This window comes from Oryx dammah, unplaced genomic scaffold, assembly GCF_014754425.2.
Source record: "Oryx dammah isolate SB20612 unplaced genomic scaffold, SCBI_Odam_1.1 HiC_scaffold_3, whole genome shotgun sequence".
NCBI classification, from domain to species: Eukaryota; Metazoa; Chordata; class Mammalia; order Artiodactyla; family Bovidae; genus Oryx; species Oryx dammah.
Genome location: NW_024070187.1, coordinates 63073642 through 63084135, shown reverse-complemented (window position 1 = coordinate 63084135; position 10494 = coordinate 63073642). Strand labels below are relative to the sequence as shown.

Here is a 10494-nt window from a genome sequence, read left to right as displayed (position 1 = left end):
AGATATCAAGGAGTGCTTTGATGGATAAAATTAAAGATTTAGCTTCTTTTCTATCTTTTTATTAACCTCCCTAAAAGAGAAACAAACTTATGGTTTGAACAATTAACAGATATTAGTCATCCACTGTTCTCAAGCCTTAATAAGATTTGAAGGCTGACATTTTGAAAACAATAAATGGCTGACTTACTATTAATATATCCCTCTAAGTTGGTTGCTTAATATCTCTCTATTTCAATTTTCATCTGTAAATGAAGCTAATTATACTTTCCTACCTCCCTTAAGAGCTATGATAATTACTGTTGGTAAAGTACTTAGATTTCCGTGGATAAGGGAGATGGTGTAAGGGCAATGTATTATCATCATCATTATCATTGCCCTGGGCAGCTGCTCATTAATGACTACACTTCGAGGAAAAACCCATGAAACATTTAATTGATAAGAAACAGAAACTGGTCAACCTTAGCCATATTCACTGCCAAGTTGAAGTCCAAGGAGAAAATTTTCTTTTTAATTATATCATCTCAAATGTTATCACAAAAGGAATACAATAGTTTTTAAGTGTTTTAACAATTCAGCATTCATTCATTTAGTGAACATCTGTTGAATATGTTATGTATCAGGCACTGTCATGGGTCCTGAGTGTACAATGCTAATTAAAAAAAAAAGGACTTTGTGGAGCTTACCTTCTGAAGTGTGTGAAGCTTAATTCACCTGGGCTATTGCTTTTTTTCCTTCTGATCCAAATTGTACTTATTTTTTAAATTCTTTATCACGCACTCTGTCCCTAATTCCACCTTTTATAACATATCTCAAACCAATTTTACTTTTTCCTTCTCTAGGAATATACATCTTATTATTCTCAACAATAAATTGCTGCACAGTATGTAAAACTTTCAGGTTTGCCTGCCCTTTTCCCCTTAAAAGTGTTGGTTCTTTCAATTGCCCAACAGCCCTACTTAGCACAGTACTGTATATATTGTATGCTCATAATGATGATGCAATTAAATATGCAACTCAGTTCAGACAGTTCAGTCGCTCAGTCGTGTCTGACTCTTTGCGACCCCATGAATCTCAGCACGCCAGGCCTCTCTGTCCATCACCAACTCCCGGAGTTCACTCAGACTCATGTCCATCGAGTCAGTGATGCCATTCAGTGATCTCATCCTCTGTCGTCCCCTTCTCCTCCTGCCCCCAATCCCTCCCAGCATCAGAGTCTTTTCCAATGAGTCAACTCTTCACATGAGGTGGCCAAAGTACTGGAGTTTCAGCTTCAACATCATTTCTTCCAAAGAAATCCCAGGGCTGATCTCTTTCAGAATGAACTGGTTGGATCTCCTTGCAGTCCAAGGGACTCTCAACAGTCTTCTCCAACACCACAGCAAAAGCATCAATTCTTCGGCACTCAGCTTTCTTCACAGTCCAACTCTCACATCCATACATGACCACAGGAAAAACCATAGCCTTGACTAGATGGACCTTAGTCGGCAAAGTAATGTCTCTGCTTTTGAATATTCTATCTAGGTTGGTCATAACTTTTCTTCCAAGGAATAAGCATCTTTTAATTTCATGGCTGCAGCCACCATCTGCAGTGACTTTGGAGCCCCAAAAAATAAAGTCTGACACTGTTTGCACTGTTTCCCCATCTATTTCCCATGAAGTGATGGGACTGGATGCCATGATCTTCGTTTTCTGAATGTTGAGCTTTAAGCCAACTTTTTCACTCTCCTCTTTCACTTTCATCAAGAGGCTTTTTAGTTCCTCTTCACTTTCTGCCATAAGGGTGGTGTCATCTGCATATCTCAGGTTATTGATATTTCTCCCAGCAATCTTGATTCCAGCTTGTGTTTCTTCCAGTCCAGCGTTTCTCATGATGTACTCTGCATAGAAGTTAAATAAGCAGGGTGACGATATACAGCCTTGATGTACTCCTTGTCCTTTTTGAAACCAGTCTGTTCCATGTCCAGTTCTAACTGTTGCTTCCTGATCTGCATACAGATTTCTCAAGAAGCAGCTCAGGTGGTCTGGTATTCCCATCTCTTTCAGAATTTTCCGCAGTGTATCGTGATCCACAAAGTCAAAGGCTTTGGCATAGTCAATAAAGCAGAAATAGATGTTTTTCTGGAACTCTCTTGCTTTTTTTATGATACAGCAGATGTTGGCAATTTGATCTCTGGTTCCTCTGCCTTTTCTAAAACCAGCTTGAACATATGCAAGTTCACGGTTCACATATTGCTGAAGCCTGGCTTGGAGAATTTTTAGTATAACTTTACTAGCATGTGAGATAAGTGCAATTGTATGGTAGTTTGAGCATTCTTTGGCATTGCCTCTCTTTGTGATTGGAATGAAAACTGACTTTTTCCAGTCCTGTGGTCACTGCTGAGTTTTCCAAATTTGCTGGCATACTGAGTGCAGCACTTTCACAGCATCATCTTTCAGGATTTGAAATAGCTCAATTGGAATTCCATCACCTCCACTAGCTTTGTTTGTAGTGATGCTTTTTAAGGACCACTTGACTTCACATTCTAGGATGTCTGGCTCTAGATGAGTGATCACACCATTGTGATTATCTGGGTCATGAAATCTTTTTTGTATAGTTCTTCTGTGTATTCTTGCCACCTCTTCTTAATATCTTATGCTTCTGTTAGGTCCATACCATTTCTGTCCTTGATCGAGCCCATCTTTGCATGAAATGTCCCCTTGGTATCTCTAATTTTCTTGAAGAGATCTCTAGTCGTTCCCATTCTGTTCTTTCCTCTATTTCTTTGCATTGATCACTGAAGAAGGCTTTCTTATCTCTTCTTGCTATTTTCTGGAACTCTGCATTCAGATGCTATATCTTTCCTCTTCTCCTTTGTTTATCACCTCTCTTCTTTTCACAGCTATTTGTAAGGCCTCCCCAGACAGCCATTTTGCTTTTTTGCATTTCTTTTTCATGGGCATGGTCTTGATCCCTGTCTCCTGTACAGTGTCATGAACCTCATTCCATAGTACATCAGGCACTCTATCTATCAGATCTAGGCCCTTAAATCTATTTCTCACTTCCACTGTATAATCATAAGGGATTTGATTTAGGTCATACCTGAATGCTCTAGTGGTTTTCCCTACTTTTTTCAATTTCTGTTACTAATATTTCTCTTAGTTACTAACTAGTAAATGGAGGTTTGTATAAATCATTGAGAATTTAGAAACAATCTCCAGACATGTGCAACCCTTTGCTATGAAGCCAAGAAAGATTAGGGTTTGAAAAAGTGTCAAATCTAGAAAAATATATATTCTGGCTCTGCTTCATCACTGCCCACCTGCTATTGCAAGATTTCCTGTTTTAAGCAAGACATTCTCTGCCAAAAATCACTCCAGTCATCCTGCAGGCTGTTTCCTGGCTATCATGACCATGTCAGTTAGCAACCACAGGGCATCCAGGAATTATTTCTTCTACTCTGGCCCTTTTTAGTACTGTTGTTGTTGTTTAGTTGTTAAGCTGTGTCTGATTCTTTTGTGACCCCGTGGACTGTAGCCTGCCAGCTTCCTATGTCCAAGGGATTTCTCAGGCAAGAATACTGGAGTGGGTTGACGTTTCCTTCTCTAGAGGATATTCCTGACCCAGGGACCAAGCCCGTGGCTCCTGCATTGCAGGGAGATTCTTTACTGCTGAGCTACCGGGGAAGCCAGTTACTGATGTGCTAGTTGTCCCAAAGCTATGTGAAGATGCTCTGTATCTACTTAAGCAGGGCCTCCTTTTTCCCCTGGGCTTCCCTGGTGGCTCAGAGGTTAAAGCGTCTGCCTCCAATGCAGAAGACCCGGGTTAGATCCCTGGGTTGGGAAGATCCCCTGGAGAAGGAAATGGCAATCCACTCCAGTATTCTTGCCCGGAGAATCCCATGGACGGAGAAGCCTAGTAGGTTACAGTCCACGGGGTCACAAAGAGTCAGACACGACTGAGTGACTTCACCTTCACCTTCCTTTTTCCCAGCTACTTTCAGTGCTACTTCTGCTGGGCAGCACTGTAGCTGCACACTCTGGAACACTGACAACAAACTAACGTTCAACTCTATTCAAATTTAAGGTTTCAAATCCAAATGGTATGTTCAATAGAAAAAGAAAAAAAAAAATGCATTTTTCTTCTAAGAATATCCAGGAAATACTGATTTGAGTCCCTAAATCTTAAGAACTCCTGAGGTAAAATATCTCCACCAGTTTCTATACCTTCTGGTTGATTTCTCCCTTTTTCTCTCTTACCTTCCCACACTTCTCCATGCTCCCCAGATTACTTAAGTAAGATCTTCGTAGCTGGCCAAGAAACACATTTGATAAATAAACATCATCATATGAATAGACTCAATTCTGAAAAATAAAAAGGTGGTATATGGCCAAATGTATCTAATTCTTTTAAAATGAAATTATCTTCTGAAACATTCCTCTGTGAAAAAATGTTTTCTTCCATCATCCTCATATCTGCCTTGAAATGAGCATATCTCAGGCTCAGGTTGAATGGGACATGGACATTAGCAGGATGACTTTTCTGCCCTTTCTACTGTTTTGTAGGGTCATTAGCTGGGAAAGTATGGGTCAAACTGTCACTCTGCTTCTGTTACTCCACCACATTGACTTTTCAAATATTTAAAGGTTGTGGAAAATAAGATAAACTTTGCTTGTATTGGCCTTAATAAGTGGCAACCATATAAAGGTCTATTTAAAAGGAGATCAAACTAGTCAGTTTTAAAGGGAATCAACTCTGAATACTCATTGGAATACATTGGCCAACTCATTGGAAAAGACTCTGATACTGAAAAAGATTGAGGGCAGGCAGAGAAGGGGGCAACAGGGGATGAGATGCTTGGATGACATCACTGATTCAGTGGACATGAACTTGGGCAAACTCCAGATGATAGTGAAGGATGGAAGCCTGGCATGCTATAGTCCATAGGGTCACAAAGAGTCAGACATGAATAGGTGACTGAACAACAACAACATAATTTGCGCCTGATATTATTTAAGGTAGAAATAATGATGGAAATTGGGTGAAATCACCTGACATTCAAGGAAGAAGTGGCCAATTATTGCTTTTGTCAATTAAACCACTGTACCTCTAAGTTCTACCCATACACTTCCTGAAAGCATTGGGCTTAAGGAAGAGCAGCAAAATGAGAATCTAATACCACCCAATACCCTTATTGTAGCATTCTGTTAAAAGCTGAGTCCAAACACATGTTTTAGTCTTGGAGTCTAAAGGGAGACTACTATTTTCTTTCACATCCCCTCCTTTCCCAAACTCAAATCTTGAGATCTTGGCACATCCCTAGCAGTTTAATGGGGGTGGGGAGGAGTCAGAAATAAAGAAGCAAGATTGCTAGGTTCAATTTTGGCAATGTCAACTTCTGGAATGTCACTAAACTTCTCTGTGCCTCATTTTTCTTATCTGTGAGACAGGAATAATAATCATATCCATTTCATACTAAAGTTGCAATGGCTGTATTAATGTAAAATGCTTCAAACAGTGGATGATAAACAGAAAGTACTCAAATATTACATATCATAATAATGATCATTATCATTACCTTCATGACAATTTCATTACTACATACTCATCAGTGCCTGAGCCCACTTAATTGCTTGTTTACCTGCAAAGAGGAAGGAAGAAAAAGAGAAAGACCCCTTCTGATTTCTTCAACCCACTTAGCCAGTTTAGCTCACGTGAAGTAGAAGTGAGCAAATCAGATGATGTGATCTCTCACTTAGGCCTCCACCTCAATGCTTCCCAATTAAATATTGTGAACTTGAACTAACCAAACTTCCATGACCTTCTCCTTTAAAGAAAATAACGCAACCTGGTCAAACACAGAGGCGTCTGGGAATACAAAGGAACTGGAGAATAATCCTCATCAACTGCCAAATAATGACATGGGATTCCTCAAACATCCTGAATCAAATTGAAAGGCCAGCTCAGGTGCTGAAGAAGAGATGTCTGCAGTTATGTGTTGCTGAATTTAATGTTCTCAAGAAGACAAGTGAGAGAGCCAGGAGACATAGCCATGGGAGAACTAGGGCTAAGTATGAGTGAGGGGAGGATACAGCAAGGCTGTACTCAGGAAAAAAAGACACTGAATGTGAAATACATGTTTGTGGATGGATAGGAGGCATGTTGTATGTCAGGAGGTGCATGCCCTGTCTCTTCTGAATATATATACATACATCTATTCATTTCCATGGGTCTGTGTTATAAGGAGAATAGAGAGAAAATGACCTGGTGTGTCTAATGATCATTATTCAACATAAAAACTAACCAAACATACCCTGGTCAATCTCCAAGCTTTATTTTCAACAACAAACTTTCAGACCCTTGAAAAGCCCTAATTTTTCATAATCATTGTCATGGATTTCATTGTTAAGCATAAAGGCCACTATTCTAAGGAGAAAGCTAATTATATCTCTACTACTTTTAGTCACTCACAAAATTGAACAGCTCAGTAGCAAATAAACAGATTATTTTTCATCAATCAAAAAGGAAAAATTCGAATTCCTGTCTCTTTCACAGAGATGTATCTCCGAGAAAAGAATGTCTGCTCTGTAGCCTTTCGTGGAAGGAAACCATTTATATCACCTCTGGTGTGAAAAACAATGATGCCAAGAAGGTAAAACAAAAGTGTGCTGGTCCTACCTTGCTAATTAGTGTTCCCAGTGAAACAAAATCAGATTAATCATCTGATCGCTCTTTGAAGAGCTCTCAAGGGAACTGTGCCTAAGGTGAGATCATGCCGGAACACCCATATTTTGTATCCTTCCACACAAGGCAAAGCAAGTTATCAAAGTAATAACAGAACCCATCACAAAAGAACAGACTGCTCTGAAGTAGAGTGCAAGTGACAACACTGAGCTATGTTCTTTACACTGAGCTAGACTTATTCTCTCATTTCAATTCCTTCTTGGGAAAGTGATGAATTAAGTATTATGTGTGTGTGCATATGTGCATCTGTACGTGTGTGTCCTCCAAACTCTATAATCATAGCACATTAACTTAGTGACTGATATTTTGAAAGACACCATTTTTCTCTTACTCTGTAATAGGAGAGTGCCTCTTTTCTTTGGTGTCTGATCTCTGGTTGTACCAAGTTAAATGTGGCTTTTGATCACATTGAGGTAGAACTATTTGTTATTGTGAGTAGTGGTTACACAGCAGTAGATCATCATTAAGCAAAGGTATTTTTCTTAAACCCATACATTTTTAAAATAAATTTGCTTGAACATGAGGCATAAGAAAAAAATATTCAGCAATATTTACCCCAGGATAAAAAGTTTCTTTTTTAAGCCAGTATGACACCATCAAGAATTGATATCTAGTCCATTAATAAAAACCAATGTATTATTATGGAAATCAATGGCTTAAGATTATTTTAGGATAGTATACAATATCAAAACCCTTTCATTATCAACCTGAATATTGAAACAATTTGACACCCTATATTTAATCCAATGAAGACTTCTCTCAAAGATGCCTGTGATACCCTTTTTTAAGTAACATTAAGATTTAAAAAGAAACTTTAAAATGCTTCTAGGGAAACAGACAATCTGGAAGAAAGGGGTGCCTCTCAGCCATTAAAAAGAATACATTTGAATAAGTTCTAATGAGGTGGATAAAACTGGAGCCTATTTATAGAGTGAAGTAAGCCAGGAAGAAAAATACCAATACAGTATACTAATGCATATATATGGAATTTAGAAAGATGGTAATGATAACCCTGTATGCGAGACAGCAAGAGAAACACAGATGTATAAAACAGTCTTTGGACTCTGTGGGAGAGGGCGAGGGAAGGATGATTTGGGAGAATGGCATTGAAACATGTATAATAGCATATGTGAAACAAATCGCCAGTCCAGGTTTGATGCATGATACAGGATGCTCAGGGCTGGTGCACTGGGATGACCCAGAGGGATGGTACAGGGAGGGAGGGGGGTTCAGGATGGGGAACACATGTATACCCATGGCGGATTCATGTTGACGTATGGCAAAACCAATACAATATTGTAAAGTAGCCTCCAATAAATAAATTTATATTTAAACAATTTTTTTTAAGGCAAACTGTGTTTTCTCTTTCAAGTCTGCTACTTTTTCCTTCAACATTCAATCTATCCTCTTACTTTCTGTATCTGGACCATCATCTTTCCCTCTTAGACCTGTATGAAACTAGCCACTATTTCTTGCAAAGATTTGGACACAACCAAAGCGACTTAACCAAAGCATCTGGTCCCATCACTTCATAGGAAATAGATGGGGAAACAGTGGAAACAGTGTCAGACTTTATTTTGGGGGGCTCCAAAATCACTGCAGATGGTGACTGCAGCCATGAAATTAAAAGATGCTTATTCCTTGGAAGGAAAGTTATGACCAACCTAGATAGCATACTCAAAAGCAGAGACATTACTTTGCCAAAAAAGGTCCGTTTAGTCAAGGCCATGGTTTTCCAGGAGTCGTGTATGGATGTGAGAGTTGGACTGTGAAGAAGGCTGAGTGCCAAAGAATTGATGCTTTTGAACTGTGGTGTTGGAGAAGACTCTTGAGAGTCCCTTTGACTGCAAGGAGATCCAACCAGTCCATTCTAAAGGAGATCAGCCCTGAATGTTCATTGGAAGGAATGATGCTAAAGCTGAAGCTCCAGTACTTTGGCCACCTCATGCGAAGAGTTGACTCATTGGAAAAGACTCTGATGCTGGGAGGGATTGGGGGCAGGAGGAGAAGGGGACGACAGAGGATGAGATGGCTGGATGGCATCATCGACTGGATGGACGTGAGTTTGAGGGAACTCCAGGAGTTGGTAATGGACAGGGAGGCCTGGCATGCTGCGATTCATGGGGTCACAAAGAGTCGGACATGACTGAGCAACTGAACTGAACTGAAAGTGACTTAACATACATGCACCATTTCTTGTAAATCTTTAACTTACATAAAATGATGCTTTTTATAAATTATTTTAAAGGTTAGAATTTCAGGTCAAAGTAAACATATTTATAAGATTTTATGATTTGGTGATTATCCTTTCATAAGTTTTAGGCAACTGTTAAAGACAATCAAATGTACATATTGAATGTAGGCACTAAGATTATCATTTTCCTAGTATTTTGCAACTGGGTAAAACACAGTTCATAATAATTATTCTCTCTTGCAGATATCTTTTACCAACCCAACGAGGCTGTAAAGTTGACTTTATATATTTTTCCATAATTCCAATAGCAGGTAACATGGTTGCATGTGTATAAGAGGGGGCAGTGGTAACCATGATGAGAAAAAAGGTGAAATGATCTTATAGTGCAACAAATGAAATCTTGAGTTAATAAGAGCTGTAATCCTAAGAATTGCTGAGGTTTGCAAAAAGGCAAAAGAAAAAAAAAGAAATTGGGAGGGGTGTTTTTAAAAGAGACACTTCATGATAATCCAGTATTACTCTACTTTATTTTGTAACATACCAACATAAGGATTTTGTCATAATTAAAAATGTATTTAATATGTTTTTTAATGACTTTTTGCTTTTTGAAAACAAAAAAGCATTATTTTTATTAAAAAGTAGAGACATTACCTTGCCAACAAAGGTCAATATAGTCAAAGCTATGGCTTTTCCATTAGTCATGTATGAATGTGAGACCTGGACCATAAAGAAAGCTGAGTGCCAAAGAATTGATGCTTTTGAACTGTGATGTTGGAGAAGACTTTTAAGAGCCACTTTGACTGCAAGGAGATCAAACCAGTCAATCCTAAAGGAAATCAGTCTTGAATAGTCATTAGGACTGATGCTGAAGCTGAAACTCCAATACTTTGGCCCCCTGATACAAAGAACTAACTCACTGGAAAAGACCTTGATTTTGGGAAAGATAGAAGGTGGGAGGAGAAGGGGATGACAGAGGATGAAATAGCTGAATGGCATCACTGACTCAATGGACAAGAGTTTAAGCAAGCTCCAGGAGTTGGTGATGGACAGGGAAGCCTGGTGTGCTGCAGTCCATGGGGTTACAAAGAGTCGGACACAACTGAGTGACTGAACTAAACTGAAAACAAATGACTTAGAATTTAAGTTGAGCTTTCAAAAGGAATTGTTAAATCAATGCATTAAATGGAAAACCAGCATCATTAGCCATAAATAGAAAGTTACAAAAGTAACCATGGTAAGGGAAGCAATGTTATTAATTTTCTGCTTTATTTACTTAATTCAAGGACCATTATTGATAGTTACACTAATATTATTTTGTGTTGACTTTACAATATAAAATTTGAAAAGTCTGCCTGATTCTTTATGTAAATTACTAGATAACCTTGATTAAATTTCTCAAGGAACAACTTTTAGAAGTTCTTATAAACTTGCTTTGTTGTATATGAACATTTACCATTAACCATGATGTGGCCGTTTCTCCTTCAGTAGAAAGGACTGATGCTGAAGCTCCAATACTTTGGCCAACTGATGCAAAGACTCTGCTGCTAGGAAAGATTGAAGGCAAGAGGAGAAGGGGATG

At 38.7% G+C, this 10494-nt stretch overlaps 1 non-coding gene across 1 annotated transcript; it reads left to right on the top strand.

Moving 5' to 3' along the window:
• The first annotated feature begins 3750 nt into the window (after window positions 1-3750).
• TRNAW-CCA lies at window positions 3751-3822 on the top strand. The gene has a single exon. It is a non-coding gene; the product is annotated as a tRNA-Trp (tRNA).
• The last annotated feature ends 6672 nt before the right edge of the window (window positions 3823-10494 follow it).